General features: G+C 40.3%; 1 long non-coding RNA gene across 2 annotated transcripts in view; it reads left to right on the top strand.

Annotated features, from left to right (window-relative positions):
* Window positions 1-694: 694 nt before the first annotated feature.
* LOC147914381 (uncharacterized) overlaps window positions 695-25,476 on the top strand; it is a 122,596-nt gene continuing 97,814 nt past the window's right edge. The window contains exon 1 of one of the 2 annotated variants that reach the window (XR_015555430.1): window positions 695-3,541. This is a non-coding gene — a long non-coding RNA (uncharacterized LOC147914381). Of the gene's footprint in view, window positions 3,589-25,476 lie in introns of both variants that reach the window. The other variant, XR_015555431.1, reaches the window with a different exon arrangement.

Here is a 25,476-nt window from a genome sequence, read left to right as displayed (position 1 = left end):
TGTGTTTTCTCCCCCATAGCCTCACCATAGGAAGTAAGAAGTGGAATGAAGTGTCCCCTTCTCAAGTATTTTGACGGTGACTTCCCAGGCTTCCACTGCATCATTTTCTGATTGTGTGACAGCCCAGTGAAATGAATGGGTTCACCCCACTCCAGGCTCTGTGGATAGGGCCTGCTGGTGTAAACCAGAGGGTCACAAACTTGAGCTTCCATCAGAATCCTTTGGAGAGCTTGTTAAATCACAGATTGCTAGGCCCCACCCCAGAGTTTCTGATTCAGCAGGTCTGGAGTGGGTTCCTCACAGGTTCCCAGGTGATGCTGATGCTGCTGGTCAGGGAACACACTTTGAGAACCACTATTCTAAACCCATCAGCATAACTTCCCCCTCAGCCACTGTGATTGATTCAAGCGCCAAACCCAGTCAGCCTATGGCCTTCTCCTGGCCACAGTGACCGGATGCTTCAGCCCTAAGCGCATTACTCAAGTCCATCTAGTTATAATGAAGCTCAGGACTTCTGTGTGGTTAGAAAGACACTCTCCTCTAAGCAGTGTGCTTCATGGATGTTAGGCCAGAACTGCTGTAACTATTGTGCCACCATGAAGGAAGCCAATCTGAAGACCAACTGACTCTTGAAGAGGCTGAGAACCAGAGAAAAGGCGCCGAAACTTGACCTCGAGCCAGAGCCCAGGTCAGTTGCTCCTGAAAGCTGCCATTCTGTAGGACTTCTCACTTACCTGAACCAAAAATTCCCTTTGTTGCTTAAGCCAGTTTGGACTGAGTTTTCTGTTACTAACAAGTAACTAAGTGATAGAGGTGCCTTCTTGAGGCAAGTGGTGTGCTTGCTGTAAAGCATTGGGCAAAACTCCACATGTGGCCTTTCAGTGGAAGTAACATGCCAACCCCTCCTGGAGGGTATTTAGAAGAGGAATGCAGGTATTAGTAAGGACTGTCTTAACTGCTTTCTTGTGCATCTTGGCCAAGTCAACTCTCCACCTCAACCCCAAATCAAATGCTCAATGAGGACTTATTATAAATGAACCCCTATTGAGGGTTACAATCTAATAAGAACACATTTTCTGAAATACCAAGGCCAAAGGCTATTTTGCAGACTGCTTTTGAGCAATTTCAGAAAGTGAAAATATGGCCAAATGTGGTAAAGAGTTAGAGTGAAACTCCAAAATGGGGTGAGTCTGAGGTTAGACCAGTGGTTCTCAACTGGGAGCGATTTTGCCCCCCCAGTGAACATTTGGCAATGTCTCGAGACATTTTTAGTTGTCAAACCTTGGGGAGAGGTACTAATGGCATTTAGGGGGTAGAGCTGAACATCCTACAGTGCTCAGGACAGCACTCCACAACAAAGAATCATCTATCTGGTCCAAAATGTCGGTGGTGCCATAGTTGAGACGTCCTGGGCTAGAATGATGAGAAGTCAGATGGTTCTGTAATGTGTGAGTTTTTTATCTGGAGCAGGGTAAGAAGACATTATTTGGAACTTGGATGGCCCAATAGAAAGATGTTCTCTATTTGAACAAAGAAGGCACAAACTGAGTTTTGTCCAGTCGGTGACAGATGTAGTGCAGTATCAGAGGGCAGTGGGTAGACTTACAGACTTGGGAGATGTAAAGCAAACCAGAAGTAGATTACATTTAAATGGAAGCCGGCCAAAGTAGGCTATCCACATTCGGGCTGCATTGTGAACTCATAGGTATCCTTTATTTTGCAAAGTGTTAGATTTTGTTTTGCTTGTTTTTCAATACAGGAATGAAGTGCTTGACCACTTCTACACTTTCCAGAAACTCTGATTAATTCATATGATCCTGGCCCAAGATTTGGTTGTTTTCATTTGTCATAAATGGAATTTTCAAGAGATTTTAGAATGCAGTGCTATAGTATTTAAAATACTCTTACAACGCGAGTTTCTGTGGAAATGGGAGCTTTGCGGCCCCTACTGAGCTAGCTAAGCATAAATGCTTATTAGGACATAAGAATTTTAATCTGTAAGTTATGAGTAATGCAGCAAGCTCTTTAAGTATATCCCATTTCACCATGACAATTCCATTTTTAAACTTTTAGGAGTTCTGTGGAAGTGGATAGTCGATGTAGTGAATGTTTTCTGACTTGGTTCTGTGTGTAGTTTAAATTCCTGTTACACTTCAGCTCGCACTTCTTGAAGGGCTGAGTTTCTCAATGGATATGCTTCCTTCCAACCTGGCTCTTTGAGAAGGTTTTGTCTTAGCAACTCTAAATTGTTTTAGAAACACATTTATGAGGAGTTCTAATGCTGATCACGACTGTATCTGGAGTGTGGAGGGGAGTCCCGGTTCTCAAACTTGCTTTCAGGGTTCTATGGTGGATGAAGGAGCTGCAAGTAATTCAGAATTGTTGGAGGGTAGAGTGGCTTAAGCTGGAACTAAAGAGTACAACTGAGGAAGGTATTTGCATATTGTTTGGATTTTTATCCCATGAGCAGTTAGTAAGCCATCAAAGGTTTTTGATCAAGGGACAATGGGATCAGATATGTATGTTTAGAAATATGACTATCTGAGAAGGTGATTATGTCTGTACAGGATCCAGAGTGCACCCATGTGGTACCTGAAAGCCTTTGTGCATTGAATGAATGCAGAGACGGTGTAGGTTAAGCCTTAAGAGAGAAGGTGCTGGAGCCAGTCTTTCTGCGTTCATGGCTCTGTCACTTACTAGATGTGAAATTTTAGGGACATTTTTTAACCCCTATGCCTCAGTTTTTTCACCTGAAAAATGGGATAGCAAGCACACATACCTCTTATGAGAATTCAATGCAGTCATACAAGTAAACCAAAACAATGCCTGACATATAATGAATGTTCAAGAATTGTTAGCTACTATTGTTAATGATAATGACATTTATTGTTATTGTTATCATCAACAGTTCCCATATAAAAAAGAGGCAAAGGGATCACAGGGATGGATGGGCCCAGAGTTGGAACAATGATAGGCAGTGGTTCTCCACCCTGCCTGCACATTAAAATCCCCTGGAGAGCTTTTAAGAAGATCAGCACTGGAGTTCTACTGTAGACCAATTCAATAACAAAGTCTGGAAATGGGGCTTGGGCGTGAGCATTTTTAAGCTTCCCAGGTGATTCACCTTCTAACTGTGACTCACTTGGTGTCAAGCCTGAAGCCCTGGCCCGGCCCAGGGTAGTATAGAAGGAAAGCTGTGGGTAAAGTTTGAGTAGACTTCACCCTTAGGAGGACAGGGATGTTGTGGTGGCTGCTACAGAAGAAACAAGAGCAAATACTCTGCCAGTGTTCCAGAACGGCCTCCCCGTCCTTTCTCTGCATCCTGCTCCTGGCCTAGCATCTCACATGCAACTAGATTTGTTCAGCTGTAAGAGAGCCAAGGGCCATGGGAGGTCAGAGCTCTGCACAGCCAGACTGTTAGGAACCCAGCTGGCATCTCCCTATCAGTGATGGATTGCATATCACCAGTCTCATGCCTTTACGAATCAATCTACCCACAAGGACTTGTTGAGCACCTTCTGTGGGACCAGCTGCGTGCCAGGTGACTGGAGGGCAGTAACCAGATAGCAATGTGGCTGCTGTTGGGGAGTGAGTTGTTATTGTTTTGTTTGCTTTTTCTACAGGAGCCAAAATTCAGGCTTGTTAAGTGGTAATTGACAGTCCTTTCTTCTAAGGAAGTTTCTCTTGGATTTACTGCCAATAGGAAGTGTATTATTCCTCAGAGCACTATAGCATTCATTTATCGAGTGCCCACTCAATTATGAGGCATGACAGAGTTTGCCATCTAAAAGAGGAAGGACCACTTAATGATTCCTCGAGTCAGAAGTCTGGAATAAATGGATAGACAGATCAAAGAGTTAAGGGGTATTCCATTGTAATTGGAGAAGCACTTTTAGCAAGAGCTGGGTCTTCCGCTGAGATCTTAAAGGAGCCCTTGAATAAGTTGTGTGGGAAAGTATGTTTTTGAACATAAAGGAATAGTGATTTCAGCTGATCATCTGATAGGATAACAAAATGCGGGTTGTGGTTGTTTTGCTAAACCATGGTGGGCAAAGACTTAACACCTGATACAAATTAGAATTCTCTTGAGATCTGAAGAATTATTTTCCTCATCCCAGGAGAAATTGAGCTCTCTCAGAAAGTGTGCTTGTCACAGCAATTTTCTAGGTCTGATTGTTTTTCTGGATGGACAATTCTCGCATGTGAGGGAAATAAAAAGTTTTACCCTTTGAGTGAAGTTTCCTTCTAGAGTTGAAGGACAGTTCATGGTTATTGACCCAGATTGAAGGACAATTGATGGTTAATGACCCCAATCAGACCTTGTTCCTAAATTGACTTGGATTTGCTTTGGGAAGAAGATAATGGAAGGCCACTTGGAAGCACAGATCAGAGGTCTTGTGTAGATAGAGATGGAGAGGGGGAAGGATTGGGATTGGGATGAGGGGGCTTGGGAAATGAGACATCCCTGAGACTTCTACTGAATGTAATACTTGTCTTCTACCTTCTTAACCATAACACCCCAATATCAACAATATCCTTCTCTGCAATCAAAACTTATTCTTGTTATAAGAAGTAAGCTCCTTGAGGGCAAAAATTATGGTTTAAATACTTGTAGGGCCTGCTGTGTTTGTGAAATTGAATTGGAATATCTGAACAGATCTTTTATTCAGGTTGTTTTGGTTCTCTTGGTGAACTCTGGAGAGGCACCTTTCTGGGAATAAGTGACTGCAAGGAGGAAGGATCGTTGTTTAGTTTTCTCTCTTTATATTTCTTAGTTCCTCTCTTCCTCCCCTTTGCCAGAGACTCCAAGAAAGAACAAAGAGATGAGGGAAAGAGGGCTGGCTGGCACAAAGACTATTCAAAACACTCAACAGAAAATGTGTGAAGGTCATGGAAGATCTTCTCTTCCTTTTATAGTGACTCCATAGTGCTCTCCTGGCTAGAGGGGCAGTTTTCTAAATATGAAACAGAAAAATGTTGCCTATGTCTTACATAGTATGAGAAGAATGTCTTGAATTTGCACACTGCCTTTCTTCTGAGAACGTTCAAAGTACTCTACAAACATGACATCATAACTCTCCAGGAGGAGACTGTGGACTGACTGTCAGGACAATAATTCCTCTGAAGCAGTGTGGAGAAGCTCAGACACAGATCAGAGTCCTTATTGAGTTTAAGCCTGTATCCCTGGATTGTTCGAGTTCTAAATCTCACAGACAGAAAGATGGGCGTTAATACTAAACGTGGCTAGATGAAATCTAAGTGAGATCTCTTGATGAACTCTACGTCTCATGCCTTAAAAAGGCACACTGTAAATTTTTATAGTTTCTTATTCTTTTCTCCCAAATGGCCATACTTAGAGCTGGCCTCCATCTAGCATCTTTCTTTGGAGCAAGGCAGAAATAAAATGACAGAACAAAACAAGAAACACCAAGTAGCGTTTGTGTTATCATGACAAAACCAAACTGGCTCACCTCAGGTAAAACTTGGAATCTTAGAGAAGATTCCTTGAAGAGAGAAATGAAACCATCCTATCTCCCTCTGTTGTTTTGATTAGGATCTTATGGCAGAGTGCAGTAGTTAGAAATTTTGTTAATAACTTGAAGGAAAAAAAAGCAGTACTTATAATTTGTAGTAGTTATAATTTCTTTTTCTGTATTTGCAAGGAAATTTTAATCACATCCAATAAAGTTGCTTATTTTCCTATTTTTTCCTTCCATCTCCCAATCTCTGCCCTGACTTCTGCCTGGCTTTCTCAAGAAATCTCGGGAGGTTCTGCCCAAGGAAAAAAATCGTAGGATATAAAGAGAAATGGAACTGTACCTTGTAGATCTAATATTATTTTCTCAAATCAAATCCACTTCAGGGGAAGATTCACTGGAGAAATTATTGGAAATATTGCAACAAGGATTATTTGGAAATTGAAGGTGAAAACAGGAACTATTTATCGTCAGGTCAAAGTCTCTTCCCGTTTCCTTTGACTCTGATCTGAACTGGCTTCAGTTCGTCTGTTTCTACTCACAGGTCTGATACGCTGTCAGAAGGGTAGCTGTTTCATTAGAATCTTTATTTCCTTAATCTGGAAGGAAGAGTTACTGGCCATTTAAATCTTGCTCAGCTATAAATACTTGTCCTATATCTAGACTTGGCAGTGTGCGTGTTGGGTTTACAATCCCAGCTGCAGGTTGACTGTGCCTTTTCTGGTTATCTGGATTTTTGGAGGGCCCTTTGTATTATTCACCCAAAATACTCCCTTGTTATTTATTTATTTTTTTTTTAATTCTTGGGGGTATGGTGGGAATCTTTGACTTATTTGGATTGAATAAGAGACTGTGATGGTTTGTGACATTTATTTATAATTAGACTGCCAAATTCATCTTCTCAACTTTCCCTGTCGTACACGTTACTCTTGCTGAGAAATTTCCAGTGTCTTTCCTTCCAAAGCTAAGCCCCTTAGTATGGACACTTGGAGCCTCCTGCCCCCACCTGTCTCTGTGAGCTCATCACCCCCTCTTCTCACTCAGAACCCCCTGCTACAGTCATGTGTTTTCTCACAGCTTACCTTTGACCTTGGTTGCTAGTATCATGTGGGAGGGGGGTCTATGAAATTTTTCCCTTTATATACATGTTGTCATATCCAGTAGGGTTGGGGATTACAAAACATCACTATTTGTTTGTCATGTAACTTTGCCTTCCTTTTGCTGTTTTTAACATTTTAAGACTTGGCTCAGTCTTTTTAGCTGCATTGACATTCCGGTAGTGTTTGGGACCACAACCGTGGAGCCCACATTGGGAAGCTCCATCATGCACACACTTAAAGGGCGGTAAGTGATTAATGAGGGTAATCTGTACCCAGCCTGTACTGACTGTACCTTCTATAACCTACTGAAATTCCTACTGGAATCAGAACTCAGACCCAAAATATTTGAAGCCTTCGCGAAGTCCGTTCTTTGGAGCATGTAGCATAAACCTCTCATAGATGTGACACTTCGTACTGGAATCCTTGTGTAACTTGGCAGCATAGAGTCTGGAACTGGACAACAAGAGACACCTATATTGTACTAAAGTTGCTTTATGGAAAGAAGTTAACAGTGGGGTTAAACTGTGTGTAATTTTAACCACTGAATGTGATCTGTGGTACTTGTTCATTGATATAGATTATGTGGAACAAGACCTATTCTTAAGGTATAAACTCTGATGGGTGAGCACTGGGGGTGCACATCTGTCCTGTGCATGCAGCCTGGAGAGGCTCCTGTTGGTGGTCACAAGCGCTGGTTTCTGGGTCCAGAGCCCATAGCCATTCTCACAGAGCTGCATGCAGCTCACAGATCTAGATTAGTTCTGAGAGGCACCAGGAGAGCCATTCCACCGGAACGTGGCGTGCTCTCCCAGAGTTCAGGGGTGCCCTCCAAGGAGAAATGGTGAGGTGCCCATGTTTGATAAAGGAAAGGAAGAATGGCCTTTGTCAAAGCAACATGGGATTTCAGAGTGGAAAGAGACTTGACTCTCCTGGTGTGATGAGGCACACATTCTAGAAAGTGGCTCTCCTGAAACTTCTTGCTCTTACCCAGGCTCTGCAGGACCTTTGAGTGCAGGAGCGCGGAGGATAACAAGCAGTGGTGTTTAATAATTCCAATGTGAAGTTTTCAGCCCCTAGATAAAATTTTAAATTGCCTGAACTCGTCCCGTTATTAAACAGCTGAGTAAGTCACAGGTGGGAGTGTGTGTGTGAGTATGTATGCGTGTGTGTATGTGGGTGTTAGAAGGATTTCTGGCCCCTGTTGGTAATAAAAATGCTGTCCAAATTGTAATTAATATCCTCTCTGCTTGTCTAGAGGGTGACTCTGGTTACTTTGTTTAAGAAAGAAAGAATATATTTTCAAAGGGTGTCGCAGAGGGGGCTTATTTGACTCTGGGATGGCTTTGCAACATTTTCTGTTTTCATCACTTTAATGTGATGTGACCTGTGCTGGCATTTGGATTCAAAACCGGGAATTGAGTCTAGGCTCTGCAACTCATGAGCTCTGTGTCCTTGGGAAAGCTCCTTATCTCTTTCTGAGCCTCACTTTCTTCAGCTAGTGTATGGAGATACTTCTTGTCCTATCTATCCCTTATAGCGTTTCATCTGGCTCCAAAGAGAGAATGTACAGATAAGTGATTGTCAGTGGTTTTCCTGGAGTATCCAGTGACAGTGTGTTGATATTCAGAATTTAAAATCATAGGGGAAGAAGGGAGTAGGAGTAAGTAAATCTGCATAAGGACTTTAGTGATCCTCCTGGAAGGAAGGGACCAAAATCTCAACCCTCTCTCCAGGGGATTTGAATATGCAGGCAGGGTGGAGAACCACTGCCTTGCATCATTCTAATCCTGGGCCCACCCGTTCCTGTAATCTCTTTGCCTTTCTTTTACATGAAAGCTGCTGATAACAACAACAATGATAAATGTCATTATTATTAACAATAGTAGCTAACGATTCCTGAGCATTTATTATATGCCAGGCACCGTTCTAAGTGCTTTACTTGTATGAATGCATTGAATTCTCGTAAGTGGGTGCACTTGTTATCCCCATTTTTCAGGAGAAAAAACTGAGACAGAGAGAGAGTCCATAACACCAAGTTTCTGGCCTACTTTTGTTTTTGAAAGCAGCCGTCTTCCGTTGGAAGCTATTATGATCTTGTGGGATCAAAGGAGCATGTCTAAGATTTGGCTCTAGGGGCTCACTGGGAGCAAGAAGGACTGACAGATCCTTCGTCCGTGAGGAAGTACTTGGGGAGTTCTTAGATCTATTGAGGTGAGCAGGCCCCTGGAAACAGAATTTAGACTTTCTGCTCTTCTGGACAAGTGGAGTCCCAATCAAGTCATTTTAAGTGCGTATATTTGGGAGATGGACAGATCTGAATTTGAATCCTGTTTCTGTCAGCTGTGTGACCCTGGACAAGTTATTCAGTGGTCTGAGCCTCAGTGTGAAAATGGGGCTAGACCTACCTTGAAGGTTGGTGGTGAGGAATAATGAGATTGTTAGTCAAGGGCTTTACAGGGTTCTAGGCACACGGGAAGAACTCATTCCATTTAACTATTGTTGCTCACGGTAATATAGTTGTCTTCTGAGGGCTTATTTTTGTGGGGAAGGGCATTAGTCACAACTGAGGCTGCACAGAACAACCCTGTGACAAGGTACAGCTCCATCTCAACAAAAAGGGATGGGAGTTTTTCTGGAAAGAAATTGAGTGGGGAAAACAAGCCAGCTGTGGATCATATTGCATAGAATGTGTTAAACATGAAAGCACTATCTTCCCTCTGATGCTTAATACCTAAGGGTATTCCCTCTTAATACTTCATACTGAGTTCCAAGGGACATCTGCATTACTAAGGCATTATGACAGTCACACAATGACTTTTATACAGCTGGAGGTGTATGCGATGGCTGCAGCTCATGTTGACTTGTCCCCAGCTAAGCTGAGTTAGAGCCTATCACTGCTCTGGGTGGAAGGGACCTGGAAGAGAAATTCATGTAATTCTTCCTTATCTACACTCTTTTCCTAAAAAGTGAATATTAATGTGAGCTTATGCTGATGTAAAACAGCAATCAGGCACTCTCATGCACTCACATTTTCCTGGGACAAACCACAGAGAGAAACTGTTTGAATGTGTTTAATGAAAATATTTTGCTAGCTCAGAACTTCTTAAAGAGATCCAGCTTTCTTATGGAAAATAGCCCAGGATTCTTAGAGAAAATATTGAAGGTCGGAGAAGTAGTCTTCTTTTCCTTTATCCGTGTCATTTTGCCAAAGAAGATGCTGGCTATCTTTTTCACTGAGGAATGAAAGGAAGTTCTGATCATATGCTTCCATCATTCCATGGGCATTTTTTCAAATTTGTTTTCTTTTTTAACATTAAGGCAAGTGCTTTTTCTTATAACTGTCTTGTTTCATAAAGACTTTAAGACAATTAAAAAAAATAAGAATACAAAATATAATGAGATCTAAGGGGAAAGAGAAATAAGGCAAAGTTGGGTATAGAAAATGTGTGCCTGTGGAACGAAAATTTGGCTCTGGGCTTCCCAGCGACCAGGGCAAAGAGGAATATCTCATTTGGTTACATGATTTTTAAAAGTGAAATTTCTTAGTGTCCCTAAGAAGAGAGAAGTAAATTTTCTCACAGGTACTCATAAAGAGGATATTTTGAGCTCTGATGATCAATTTCCTCAAATGCCCCACAGTGACTGCTGCTGAATTATATTGGAGTGCTTTATAGAACGTCCCTCATTGTTGGCGTTTTGTCAAAGTATAATTCTATAAAGGAAAAGAACCTCCAGGCCATTCTCCATTTGTACCATTCATTTTCAACTGAACTTGTGCAAAATATTGAGCAGTAAAGAGTTAGAGGTCATCTCTGATAAGTACCTGAAATGCACTTCTTTGCAGATGGGAAAGCACAGAGCCACAGGCTTGAAACAGTTCACTAAGCCAGGGCAGAGATGACATTCCTTTATAAACATAAAAAGGAAACCCAAAGGTATGGGGGCTGGAAGAAAAGGCCACTCACTTCTGCATGTAGAGAGGCAAGTGCATCAAAGAAGATGTGGAAAATTTGGGGGAAGGGGAAGAAAAAAAAATGAATGATAATTTTGTTACCTTAAGTTAACTGCTATTAACACTTTTGTACATTTCCTTCCTTTGTATGTTTCCTGAGGGAAGAAACCTCATGGGTAATGTTAACAAAATCAGAGTTTGCATATAATTTTATATTATTTTTCATTTAACTAAGCAGCATAAAATAAGCTATTATATTTTATATTATTGGGTGTGTGGGGTAATAATTTCCAGCATGGTTTCAGACCTTCCATAAAGTGTGTTATATACCCGCGTGCCAAGAATATGCAATGCTTTGGGAAAGTTAGGAAAAAAGGCTGTTTAAATGGATTGGTGATTAGTAAAGAGACTAGAGGGGTTGTGAGGGGTGAGACCTGAGTGTGGGCAGGAGTTCAGCAGAAACTGAAAATCAGAAGGAGATATGATTGCGAAACATAAGCCCCTAGAGGATTTATAACCTCTTAGGGCTCCTCGCTGAATGTGAGATTGGGGATCCAATTTCATGTGTATCTCAAGATGGAACATTCATCTCCTATAATATTTAAAAAACATATAAGTGTGTTTAAGATTTGCCTTTTCAGAAAAAGAGGTAAAAATAGAATATTAGATGGGTCAAATAATGTGATAGTATAGTGGTTGGTGGGGGCAAAAAGTCATCTATTGATTATGGAGGGAGAAACTGTTTTACATTCAAACTAGTCCTCATATGCAAACACTTCCCAAGGATCCTCACTTTATTCAATTTTGTTTTCTCCTTCCCAGAAATAAAACTTTCTGATGCTTAAATATAACCACAAATTCATTGAAGTCATGTCTTGAGTGACCTCTAGGTTCTGATATTCCTTTGTTGACCTTGTATAGCTTTCTGTATCCCTTTATTGTATTGCTTTGAAATGTGTCACTTTTTTCTTTGCTACTTTGAATTACTTTCTGTTCCAGAAAGGGATATGTAAATGTGTTTCTTAATGTGGTAATTTTCTGCTGGCCAGCTGTTGTGTTAAAATTCCACCTTCCCCAGGGACTGAAGTGTGACTATCGAGTGAGGAGGCTAACCTTTCTTCTTTTCATCATATGTGGCTTATAGAAATCAGTCCCACTGTGTATGATTGCTTTGTTCTCTGACAGCCTTAAAAAGTAGGGGGAGGGAATCTGTCAGTAGACTGTCTCAGGCAATCCCTTTTGTAGTAAGACGGTTTCTTCTGAAGAAATTCAACCAAATATGACTTTAACCATCTAAAATCTTCCTTTCCCAATAAGTGAATGTAAGTATCTGAAAAGATGCAATAAAATTAGAACCTTTCAGTCGATTTAATTAAGCAGCTGGGATTAATGAGAGGATGTATTTTGCCTGAGTTATGAATCCTCCTCCATTGCCACTGTTCAGTTAATGAAAGGAAACAATCAATACATGTTTGGAATTTTTTTTTTTTCTCTCCAACATTGAAAATTTTATAAGCTGTTAGTCTTGCTATTGGATATTCAAGTCTTACAAGGAAAAAACTCCAGTTTTCTTTCTTACATCAAAAGGCAATGGATTTTTGTGCTTCTAGCACAACAGGTAGGCTGTCACCAGGTGGTGTGTTTACTGCCTTTCTGTTTCAGAAATATACATGTGATATAGGTACTCCATCATAGCAAAGGTCAATTTCCCGACAAGTTGATTCAGAATTTAACTGTAAAGTGAACTCTCTTTTTTCATTGGCTTCTACACTAAAGCCAGAGAAACACTGCCGTGCTAGACTATATGAATGAATTCAAAACGTCTGATGAGAAGTTCGGATGGTTACCAGGTCCCTGGGATTCTGAGAACATCAATTACCTGTGGACTATAATTCTCTTCTCTCCCTTGGAGCCTTAGGTAGCACTGTTCCTAGAAGGACTTCTCTGGGTCTTTCCCTGGATTCTAAGAATGTCTGTCTCTATATTCATGGCTTCTAGAACTTCTTCATTCTTCCTTTAGTTTGGGTACTTGCAAGGACCTCTGGTGAGCTGGGTTGCAGTGTCCACTGGTTTTACCACTGGGTGCACTGATAGCCTCACGGAGCCTTTCAACATGAAGGTTTCCTCCTTTCTTCCCTTTCACTCCTATTGAGCTCACCCTACCCCCACCCCCTCTTGTTTTCCCCTCTGGTCCTCCCCTCTGTCTTCTACACTCCTTGTCCTTCCTCCCCTCCTCTTATCATTTTTTTGGTTTTTTTTTATTTCCATACACTAAAAAATATACAGAAGCACTGGGTATAACATAACATAATTTATTTCCATTGCATAAAATTTATAATTCACATTTTAAACTCCAAATTTTATTTTTTTTAAATAAATAAAACATCACATATAAAGTCTTTTTTGATGCACTAGTCTCATATTTGTCCTTGCCCTTCCTAGAGGTAACCCTCATCAAGTGTGTGTCTCATTAGGCCAAAGACTCATCTGATGGCCCTTCTTTGCACGGCCATGTCCACTGGAGCTTCACAGAAGGCTGTCCTCTTGCTTTGGGTCATTAGTTTACGTGCCGATGGGGGCTGTGTGGTAGACGGGGGCTGTGTGGTAGATGGGGCCTGTGGGTATTCCAGAAGCAAATTTAATAAACATCCACTCTTACCCAATTGTATGGGAAAATGGGCCGATTGAGTGACCCATGGGGTAAACTCATGAGGAAGAATCAAGTATAGGAGACTTTAGCAGATGCAGCCAGGTCCTTGCAAGCCACAGGAGCTGTTCTTACTGGAGATCTGTCTCCTTAGTCTCCCATCTGTATAAGAAGCTAGATCCCTAGCAACTGCTCCTGATTCTCCTTTCCTTTCCAGGAAACCTAACTTGGGTCTTCAGCATTCCTGACCTCATTCTTTATCATTCTTTTGGCTTCTTATGAATTCTGATGTCCACATTTCTAATTCTGGCCTTATGGCTGTTTCCTGATTCCTTGGTTGTGTGATGGTTTGGCTTTGATGTTCTTAAATCTACACCATATCCAATCTCTGTTTAATTTAGTTGAAGAAACTTAGCCATGGACTCTTATACAGTCTCCTCATCATAACGCAGCAGAGCATGCTAGGAGGTCGGTAGGGGCTGGTAATTCACCCGGCTAAGATTTGGCTTTGCCCCTAGATCTGCACAGATTTGTTCCATTACTGCTAACTCTCAAGTCCTTGGGGGTAAGTAGGGACCCAGGAATCAAGGCGCCAAAACGTAGCAATGTCAGGGAGCCTGGAGCCTGAGCTGTCAACATCAGCTCTAATGAGCAGCTTGCAGCCTACCAAGACAGATATGAGAGGGAGTGAGCGGATGTTGAAATTGGCCATAGTTCCAGGGTTCTCTTCTAGGTCTCCTCTTGGTATTGAGTCTGGGACTTGAAGCCTCTGCTTTCCAGGGCTCCAGGAATTGTTGGCAGTGACACGGAGACTGAGGCTGACAGTGCTAGGCAGGTGCTGGGTGTTGTAGGGCACTTTCTCACTCTGCCTCCTTCATCATAGGTGTAGTGGTCGCTTCACAAGCTTCTTTATGAGCTGCTCGTTGTTCTGCTTCTAACCTTCCTCCAGCTTCTTCCCATTAATTTTTGCCTTCTCTTTTTACCTTGACTTATGGGTCTGTTTGGCTTTCTCTCTCATGCTGTCTCCAGGTAACTTGTCCTCTTGGCTGGTGAATTGTAGTGGCACATAAATGGGGAAATGGAAAATATTGATCAGCCTTTTATAAAGTCTGCCAAAATTTTCATCATCCCTTCTCACTTTCATCAAATGCCGGGGAAATAATATAGTGGGTAATAGACTCCAACAGGGGTCTGAGATTCAGGACTCATGCTGTAGATTGTATTTGCTATGGGAAAACATTTTCTGTTTAAAGTCTATAAAAAGATAATATTACTAGAGAACAACTCTCTTCATTTTTACATATACTATTTTCAACATTCTTTGGTTTCTAACCCCCTAGTGATTAAACTTGTGGTCCGTGAGGAAGAGTAATCGATCCATGTTTTCTCTGTGCTATTGTGCCATCTCCATTCAAGGTTAAGTTATAGTGTTTGAGGATCCTGCTACCTGTCCCTTTTTCATGCTTTTGAAGGAAAACAAAACAAAGACCATAACCAAATAACTTAAGACATCAAACAACACAAAGCAAAACTTTCCTCCTAGAAATTAGAAATTTCATCCTCCTAGCAATTAGAACATGCTCAAGACGCAAATTAGCGGCCAAACCTCTCAGTGAGTGCCTCTTCCTGGCAGCAGTAAGACTATTGGGTCCGATGACACTAGGGCCTCTGGCTCTGTGGACGCTAATGCTCACTCCAGCATTTACCAACTGGGGGACCATAGACAAATCATTTGACCCCTATGAACCTCAGTTTTCTCATGTGTAAAATAGGAGTTGATGAAACAAGCCTACCTTAGGATGTTGTGATAAGCAGAGGTAGTGTGTGAAAGGTACTTAGCTAAGAGGTTGGCATAGAATCAGCACTCAGGTGTGGCTGACTCACAATTACTGCTCTTCCTCTGCCTTCTCCCTTTCTCTCCTCCGCCTTCACTATAGTGAGTGGTTCAAAACACAGCTCTGTCATGGGGCTGCCCAGGGTTGATCTTGGATCCACCCATTCTTGTTATCTCACGTGGGGCAAAACCTTCCACCTTTCTGAGGTTGTTTCTGTATCTGGGAATTGATGATGATGATAATATACCCAAGTTCATTTCAAGTTTAAATGCAGTGCCTGGAGAATAGTAAATGTTCAATAATTGTTTGTTATTATAACATGATTCTTAATATTCTGTCAAGGATCAAAGTCTTAGATGCCTGCTGGATTTCTGGGGTGCTGGCAGAGTTGCAATGGGGGTAGAGTAAACTATAAGTTTAGATGAAGAATCAGTGACTTTTCAGAGAAGACATACTGTCTTGATATGTTAATTTAAATTTAAGTGAGTCTGGAGTGATCTCTAAGGTCCCTTTAGTTCTATTACAGCCCGCATCTCACCTCCACCCCCAGGATGATGACAGAGAAATGGAGCTGCCTTAGGCCGCCTTCACAGAAGTGCTGTTGAGATTGAGAGGAGGGGAGCTGCTAGCCCTGCAAGGCAGCAAGCAAGCAAGTCCAGCAAGGGTCTGGACTTCTCCACATCCCCTCTCCTCTCCTTCCAAAAAGTAAATAGACTGCAGGAGGGTCACCCCTTGGGGTGTTGCCAGCCAGCCTGCCGCTTTGCTGTTTTAGAGTTAGTGAGAGTTAACTGACAATTGTTTGAAAGCAAAGACAGAAACTGGAGTGGGTCCTGGGGAGCCAGAGTGTAGAGCAGGTGAGAAGTACCCCAAGACCAACTGCCTGTTTCGTAGGTTTTACTGGGCTCATTTACACTCAGCTGCTTTGCTGGGCCTGCTTAGGATACAGTATACAGCCCATCGTCTTTGCCCTTGACAAACATAAACTCTCTCATCACGCCGGCTCTTAGTTTGGCTTCTTCCATGCACTAATTTGGCTGACCCTAATCCATGTAAACTGTAATATTCCTCTGTGTGTCCGTGGTAACTACATGTTCCTTCTCTCTTGCGTATTCAAGCCTCATGACTTGAACAGTAGCTCAAGTCTGGCTCTCCCAAACCGTTGAGAAAGAGCCCTTTTACTTGCTATTCGCTTAGGGGTCCTCACTCTATAGCTCTAGCAGCATGGCCAGGTTCTCTACCTTATCAGCCAATGTGGCAACAGCCAGCTTTCTCTGTAGCGTAGTGACTCAGACTGGACTCTTGTCTATACCCAACAGAGCTTGTGCACATTTTCTGAAATGGTTTAAATTAGGGGTTGTTCAAGTCATTACCCCAAGTCATCAAAACAGTAATTAACTCAATAACCGTGACATTAAGCCAGCTGTTACCCTGGGGAATGTAAAATTGGAAACCAGTGCTGCAGTGTGCTTGGCTCAGCCATGAGCTTCCGTGAAGCAAAACTAAGTATTGCAAGTGCAAATATCGCAAATATTCCAGTTCAGAGGGGCAATGGACTCCCTCCCTTTTTTGGGAAAAGATCATAGGGACAAAGAAATATTTAGAAGAAGGAAAGAAAAAAGAATATCCAGGTCTGGGAGAATACCTTTATAAATGAATATCCACAGCTTTCCTATTTGTTTAGTGTATTATGACAAGACACATATTTAACACATTAAGAAACAGTTCTGGTTAAATTTCTCTTAGGAGGATGGTATCTTTGGCAACAAGGGTATAGGAAATTTGGGCTAATTTCATTACACATACTGACTGTATGTAGCTGTATTCTTTTAAAATCACATTTTTGAAGATTAAATTATACTTTTCATAAAATAGAAGAGCTAATTATATACAGAAGCTATGGAAGCTTTTTGTAAAAAAGTGTTTTGGGTACTTCCTCTCTAACTTATTTGCCTTGATCATCTAATGATCAAAACCTAGGTTTTTCTTCAAACAAGAAGCCTCTTCTTCAGTGAATACGGCAGTAATCAGACGAGGGTTTTCCAACCAAATGAGGGTCCCACAAATACTACAACCAAAGGCTTTGGAAATAAATGTTTTGTTTTGTTTTATTTTTCTGATTGTAAAATTAATATGTGTACATTATTTGAAAAAATACAGAAAATTATAAAGAAATGACCATTACTGATATCATCCCGCTATGAGACTGTTGTTAATACTTTGCTGTTAATACTTTAGCGTGCTCTCTTCTTTTTTTTGTGTGCGTGTATTTTTCACATAATTTGGATTATACCATAATACATACACTTTTATCCTATCTTTACATACATCTCATTAGCAGTTTCTCATTTTTGAAGTTTTTCTTTAAAAATGTTTTAACACAAATGTGTCAGGCTATTTAATTGTACTCATTATTGGATTTTGTCAATAATTAATTTCACAGTGAACATTTCAGTATATTAGTCTTTGATTCCCTGCCCATTTCTTTAGGATATATTCTTAGAAAGGGAATCAATTTGTTTAGGCATCTGACATAGTGCCAAATTGCATTTTAGACAGATGATACTAATTGTCACTCAGTTTCTGATTTCACTGTACCTTCAATGCCATCGAGTATTATTTTTTTGATCCAATTTTTTTCAACTCTGGCTTCACTTTGGAATCAATGCAGGAGTTTTAAGTAAATAAACAAATAAACAAAACAAGCTTATGCCTGAGCTCTGTTCCAAACCAATTAAATCAGAATTTCTGGAGAGTTGAGGGGGCCGAGGCATCTGTAAGTTTAAAAGCTCCCAACTGAGTCTAGTTGGTAGAAAGGGTTCGGAACCACTTTGCTAATTGAGTAAATGAAAAATATTCTAATTCAAAGCCCTTTGATATCAAAGCACATTAGAATCTAAGCAGTATACTTTTGCCTCATTAGCTTGAAAAACGTACTGCGGAATTATAGTCCTGGCTGAAATATTTTGCCCCAAGTGGATTTTCACGTACTTGGAAAAAAACAAGACCATTTATGCACCAAAATAGCCTCCACCTTACCATCTTAACAATTAGTTTTTAGAAAAATTTTATAGGGCTTTTTCTAGTTTTTCCCATTTCATCTCTAAATTTCATGTCTCTGGGGCTTTTTTAGAAATAGTAAATTTCAATTGTCTTGTCTTTCTCATCACTATTCAATTGTCTATCAAGTATTTCATTTATTTTAGCATTTTTCAACACCAGGCTATGCTTTGTCAATGCAAGGGTTTTTTCTGTCTCTTAGGGTAACGTTATTTCCCCGTCTTGTTTGTTGTTTGGTAGATAAAAATACTAAAGGAGACTATAAATAGCCTGAGAAAAATGCTAAAGCAGCCCTATAAATAGTTTGGCTGTCAGGTCTAATGAAGCTCCAGGTTCCAGGTCCCAATTTTGGTTGCATTAGTCCAGGGAAGCCCTTTCCCCTCACGCTGGTCGGGTAAGCTGATGTGACATATTCTGCTCTCTGGTGAAATATTTACCTGTGTGTAAGAAATAGGGAATGTTTCCTTTTCACCTCTAGTGATCTTTCTTTAAAACCTGATGCCAGATATTTATGTAATCTCCTTAAAGGCTATTGCCTAATTTATATCTTGCTTCTGGCCCCACTTCTCCCTCTTCCCCAAGAAGAGGGGGAACTCTTTCCCACATCCCAAATACTCACTTTCCCATATTCTCTTGCAGCCAAGAGTGGCCATATGACACAATTTTGTCCAATTACACATAAACAAAATTCTGCTGACAGCTTTGGGGAAGAGTTTCATTTTCTGAATAAAGGTACAATGATACTAGAACCCTTTTCTCTTACTTGCAGCCTTGAATTCAGATGCGATGCCTGGATTTTAATGGCCATTTTAAAACCATGAGGTAGCAGACCTGAGAGAAAGACCAAGAGCATAGGAGACCAAGAGATAGCTCTGCTATCTTTGAGCTGGTGAAATGACACTAACTATTGACTGCATCCAGACTGCTTTCAGAAGAAAAACATGTTCTTAGTTGAGTCAATGTTAGATGGGTTTTCTGTTACTGTCATCTGAAAGCATTCCTGGCTCACCCAAATATTAGTCAATTTCACATTTAGCCATTGAGCGTAGCTTGCTGTTTCCTATTTCTTCCATATAAGAAAGACCAAGACCATTCCTAAATGGGACAAGGCCTAGCTATCTTATCTCCTTTTTATTCTCTTCTCCTTTGGGTAATGATCAGATTTGGGCCAGTTCTTGGGCTAAGAACTGGGGAAAGTCACCGCTTTGTGTTATCTGTCTCTGATTATGTTTCTGTTTCTGCTGGTAGGTCAGCTTGCTTCAGTCTAAGGCTATTTAGGCTAATTCAAAGAGAAAAAGATTGGGAGTTATTGTCTATATTGACTTCTCCAAGCTTTTAGCTTTGGATTTTGGGCCCATAAACACTGATGATAGTTGTTTGCTTCCTATTTGCTGTTGTTTCTTGTGGGTTCTTGTCTTTTACAATCCTGGTAAGGTGGAGAGGCTGATATCTAAGACAGGACATTGATGCCCTTGCTCTAAATACCATCTATGTAACTCCAGTTTTGACACAGTTTTCTTCACCCTTAATGATTGAAACAGTTCGGGTAATGAACGTAATTTGAGGTTACATCTATTTGTTCTTTGCTGCCAAATGTTATGCCAGTGCCTTAATTGGTTTTGTTAGAGTGAGCTTGAAGCCTTGGGTTTATAAAGCAATTAAAATCTTTTGGCATTTTGCATTAATCACTGAAGCATCATAAATTTTTGATTGGCTATGTGATGTACATGTTTATTGAACACAAATAGATATGATTTATGTGCATTCGTCTAGGGGGATGGCCATGAAAATGCAAATATGTTTGAGGTTAACGTCAAATGTTCAGCCATTGCTACAATAGCTAAGTGTTGAATCCAATGGTAAAATAAAGATAAATTTAACCTCTTACCTCTATATAATTATCACAAGCTTTACCTATTTCAAATTTTTAGCTGTGAGATTTTTAGATAGGTTTCACATTGTTTTCTAGCTGCTCACTATTTGTTTCTATTAAATGTGTGGCAATTTATAGAACTGCTCAGTATTTTGCCACTACACTTCAGTTGTCTTGAGTCTGTGAATGTATAATGAAAAAATAGGTATTTACAATTCCGGGCTTGAACTAAAATGCTGAGACAGACCTGGTTTATTTGTAACCAAGAATCATCAAGTTCATCTTTTTTTTTCAGATGTAACATGTACTAGATCATGAAAGCAGCTATGGAAAAACAGCTCTTTTTGGAGCCTAACTCATATTACTTGCTTTCATTGGAACAGAGATTGATCATGGGAAGAAATGAGCCCATGTAGAATGTTACTTCCTAGCAGAGTGCCCAGGAAAATGTTGCAGAGGAAAACCCAGGCAGGTCTTTTGCAGACTGACACATGAGATCATGTCGTGACCTTTTCCAGAGAAGGCTTTTACTGATAAGAATCTTTACTTTCAGTTCGCTTATTCACTTTCAGCTTCCTTTGTGGCCAGATAACAGGGTACAAGCTTCAGCCTGACATCTTGATGTTAAATATATCGAGGAGATTTTTGTGATCTCCCCCTGCACCCCAGACTAATTGGTATGTTCTCTGCATGTTTCCAGGTGAGAGCTGGGTTAGTTCTCTGTACGATCAGGATGTGGGTGGAGGAGAATATGTCCCTTGTTGCCTCTTCATGTCTTTCTAGAGATGTTCTGATTCCTTCTTATCATTCAGAGGTGGAACCAAAAAAAAAAAAAAGAAAAATCGGACTTCATTCTAGAAACCAGCTGCCAAACTTTGAAATCCCACAACTCAGGCTGGGCAGCAGCGACGCTCAGCTGCAAAGGGGCCGTGTTCTTACCCGTAAACAGTATGGTCATTGATGCATCTTCTCCATGTTCTTAGGAAGTAGATAAGTGATAGTTACCTTACTTCTTTATAGACAGAGGATGGGCGAGAGAATTAAATCTCTCGGTTTCAATGGCTGTCGTTTACATCCCAGCCTCTTGTTCTCATTTAGGCTCCTGGTCTTTGCTCTTCTTGGCTTGCCAGGGAGGTCACTGGCCAACCTCCATCACCTGTTTGGGCTGTGAGCTTCTGCCCTCATTTCTCAGTCTCTCCTTGTTAATTATCAGCACAGACAACCCCCATGTGGTAAGACTCAATAGAAGCCTCACAGGCCTTAAGTGATGAGGATAAGAACTAAAAAAAAAAAAAGCCTCTGCCATGGATGCTAATTGTGTGTTTTTAATTAATTGCTCCAATTAGTCCCACTCTTTTCAGTTATGCACCTCTATAACAATGTCAGCTGGGATGCTTCTGGAAGTGGAAATTGCTGTAATGGTCAGGTACTCTTCAATTAAAACTCTTACTATGTGCAATTAGCTTCTCTTTGTGTTTTCACGGCAACCCTGGGGAGCGTGACAAGCAGCATGGATGCAGCCTAACCACCACTAGAGTGAATGGCATCAACCCAGTTCCATTCCGATAATCTTGATAGTGCACATACCTCATTATAGATAAAAGTCAATTATCTAAGGTAGTACAATTAATGATGGGATAATTTCAAAAGACCTCGTCTTCACCTTTATTAAATTTTGTCATTTAAATTTTGACAAATAATAAAGAGCAGTGGATGGAGTATGGTTAAGGGCTTGGAGGAAAATGGCTTTCGAAGATTTCAACTGAGCACTTTAGAATCATCTTGAACATATGATTGATATGAATATTTGTGATTAGCATATTTATTTGTTCCTTACAGCCAGGCTTTTTTAGAATCAAAAATAAGAAAGAAGAGGTTGGGCTAGTTTTAGTTACATACCTGGGACTCATAAAACTTTTTTCCCTCAACTATTCAGCCTTTTCCTTCTGTGGCCTAAAATTTTATTGTACAATAAATTGCACAATATTGTACAAATTGTACAATTCTACAAAGAATTGTACAAATTTTTATTGTGCAATCAAATTTGCTTTCAAATAGAGCTAATGCAGCATGATGGTTATTGTTTAATTATTTAATAATTAGAATTCCTTCTACCACAGCCTGTTTTTTAACCTTATTCTGAACTATTACAAACATACGGAAAGTGCACAAGATGTATAAATATATAGCTCGATGGTTTATCATGATGTGAATATCCATGTAAGCACATCCAGGTCAAGAAGCAATGTGTTGTCAGCAGCCCAGAAGTCCCCCACATGTCTCCTCCCAGCCGCTCCTTCCTCCCCTCTTTGCAGAAATCATTCCATTTGGCTTTCATTTTTTTTTTTTTTCTGAGGAAGATCAGCCCTGAGCAAGCATCCATGCCAATCCTCCTCTTTTTGCTGAGGAAGACCAGCTCTGAGCTAACATCTATTGCCAATCCTCCTCCTTTTTTTCCCCAAAGCCCCAGTAGATAGTTGTATATCATAGTTGCACATCCTTCTAGTTGCTGTATGTGGGACGCGGCCTCAGCATGGCCGGAGAAGCGGTGTGTTGGTGCGTGCCCGGGATCCGAACCCGGCCGCCGGTAAGAGCGCGCGCACTTAACTGCTAATTGGCTTTCATTTTTATGTTTTGAGAAGATGGCTGTTGATCTCATCGCTTCTTTGAAATCCATTTCTTTTCACTCTAGCTGCATTTAAAATTTTTCTCTTTGTGTTTGGTTTTCGGGAGTTTTACCGCAATATGCCTAAGTGAGGATTTCTTTATTTATCCTAGAGTTCATAGGACTTGTTCTTTTTTTTTGGTGAGGAAGATCAGCCCTGAGCTAACGTCCGATGCTAATCCTCCTCTTTTTGCTGAGGAAGACTGGCCCTGAGCTAACATCCATGCCCATCTTCCTCTACTTTATATGGGACGCCGCCACAGCACGGCTCCACAAGCAGTGCATTGGTGCGCACCGGGATCTGAACGGCAAACCCCTGGCCCCTGCAGCAGAGTGTGCGCACTTAACCACTTGCACCACTGGGCTGGCCCCCCATAGGACTTCTTGACCCACAATTTGTTGTTTTTCATCCTTTTGGAAAATTCTCAGCCACTATTTCTTCAAATGTTGCTTTGGTCTTTCTTTCCTTTCCCTCTAGGATTCCAGAAATATGTTAGGAGTTCTCACAATTTTCTCTACCCTCTTTAAAAAATATATTCCAACTTTTTGTCTCTTTATGCTTCAAGCTGAGTATTTTTTTTTCTTACCTTGTCTGCTAGTTTTTTTCAAGTCTCTCTTCAGCTGTGTATAAATTGCTCTGAACTGATCCATTGAAGTCTTAATTTTGGTTATTATATTTTTCAATTCTAGAATTTCTATTTAGTTCTGTTTTAATCTGATATGTTCTTTATTTTTAATTCAATTTATTTGAACTAAAAAAAATCCAAATAATTCACCCACTCCCCCCCACCCCGCCACAAACTCCAATCTGTTCTTTGCATCTATGAGCTTGGTTCTATATATCTTGTATGTGTGTATATATATATATATATATATATATATATATATATTAGATTCCACTTGTAAGAGATATCATACATTTTTTGTCTTTCTCTGTCTGACTTAGCATAACACCCTTGAGGTCCATCCATGTTGTCACAGATGACAAGATTTCATTCACATTTTCGGCTGAATAATATTCCAGTGTATATATATATATGCCACAATTTCTTTATCCTTTCATCCGTCTATGGAAACTTAGGTTGTTTCCATGTCTTGGCTATTGTAAATAATGTTGCAATGAACATGGGGGTGCATACATCTCTTTGAGTTAGTGTTTTTGTTTTCTTCAGATAAATACCCAGAAGTGGAATTGCTGAATCATATGGTAGTTCTATTTTTAATTTTTTGGGAACTTCCGTACTGTTTTTCCTAGTGGCTGTACCAATTTGCGTTCCCACTAACAGTGCATGAAGCTTCACTTTCTCCACATCCTCACCAACACTTGTTATTTCTAGTCTTTTTGATAATAGCCCTTCTAACAGATGTGAGGTGATATCTCATTGTGGTTTGATTTGCATTTCCCTGATGATTAGTGATGTTGAGCACCTTTTCATGTACCTGTTGGCCATCTGTGTGTCGTCTTTGGAAGATGCCTATTCAGATCCTCTACCTATCTTTTAATCAGATTATTATTATTATTTTTTGCTGTTGAGTTTTATAGGTTGTTAATATATTTTGGGCATTTAACCCCTTATCGGTTATATGATTTGCAAATATTCTCTCCTGTTCGGTAGGTTGTCTTTTCATTTTGTAGATGGTTTCCTTTGCTGTACGAAAGCCTTGTACTTTGATATAGTCTCACTTGCTTATTTTTGCTTTTGTTGCCTTTGCTTTTGGTGTAAAATCCAAAAAATCATCACCAAGACTGATGTCAAGGAACTTACCGCCTATGTTTTCTTGTAAGAGTTTTATGGTTTCAGGTCTTACGATCAAATCTTTAATTCATTTTGAGTTGATTTTTGTGTATGGTGTGAGATAGTGGTCCAGTTTCATTCTTTTGTGTATGACTGTCCAGTTTTCCCAACACCATTTATCAAAGAGACTGTCCTTTCCCTATTGTATATTTCTGGCTCTGTAGTCATAAATTAAATGACCATATATACATGGGTTTATTTCTGGGCTCTCTATTTTGTTCCATTGATCTGTGTGTCTGTTTTTATGCCAGTACCACACTGTTTTGATTACTACAGCTTTGTAATATAGTTTGAAATCAGGAAACATGATGCCTCCAGCTTTGTTCTTTCCCAAGATTGCCTTGGCTATTCGGGGTCTTTTATGGTTCCATACAAATTTTAAGACTTCTCTATTTCTCAGAAAAATGCCATTGGATTGTTTATAGGGATGCATTGAATCTGTAGATTTGTTTTGGGTGATATGGACGTTTTAACAATATTAATTCTTCCCATCCATGAGCACGGAATATCTTTTCATTTATTTGTGTTTTCTTTGTTTCTTTCATCAGTGTCTTGTAGTTTTCAATATACAGGTATTTTACTTCCTTGGTTTAATTTATTCTGAGGTATTTTGTTATTTTTGATGAAATTGTAAATGGGATTGTTTTCTTAATTTCTGATAGTTCATTATTAGTGTGTAGAAATGCAACAGATTTTTGTGTTTTGATTTTATATCCTGCAACTTTACTGAATTCATTTATTAGTTCTAACAGTTTTCTGATGGGGTTTTTAGGGTATTTTATATATAACATCATGTCATCTGCAAAGTTTTACTTTTTTTTTTTTTTGGAGAGGAAGATCAGCCCTGAGCTAACATCCAATGCCAATCCTCCTCTTTTTTTTTTTTGCTGAGGAAGATTGGCCCTTGGCTAACATCCGTGCCTACCTTCCTCTACTTTATATGGGATGCTGCCACAGCATGGCTTAACAAGCAGTGCATCGGTGCGTGCCCAGGATCCAAACCTGCGAATTCCGGGCCGCCAAAGTGGAGCATGCGCATTTAACTGCTGAACCGCCGGGCCGGCCCCGAGTTTT

Source organism: Ceratotherium simum, chromosome 20 (genome assembly GCF_057802395.1).
Source record: "Ceratotherium simum simum isolate JZ-2026a chromosome 20, ASM5780239v1, whole genome shotgun sequence".
Lineage (NCBI taxonomy): Eukaryota > Metazoa > Chordata > Mammalia > Perissodactyla > Rhinocerotidae > Ceratotherium > Ceratotherium simum.
The sequence above is the reverse complement of the archived record's forward strand: the minus strand, read 5'-3'. Positions and strand labels throughout refer to the sequence as shown.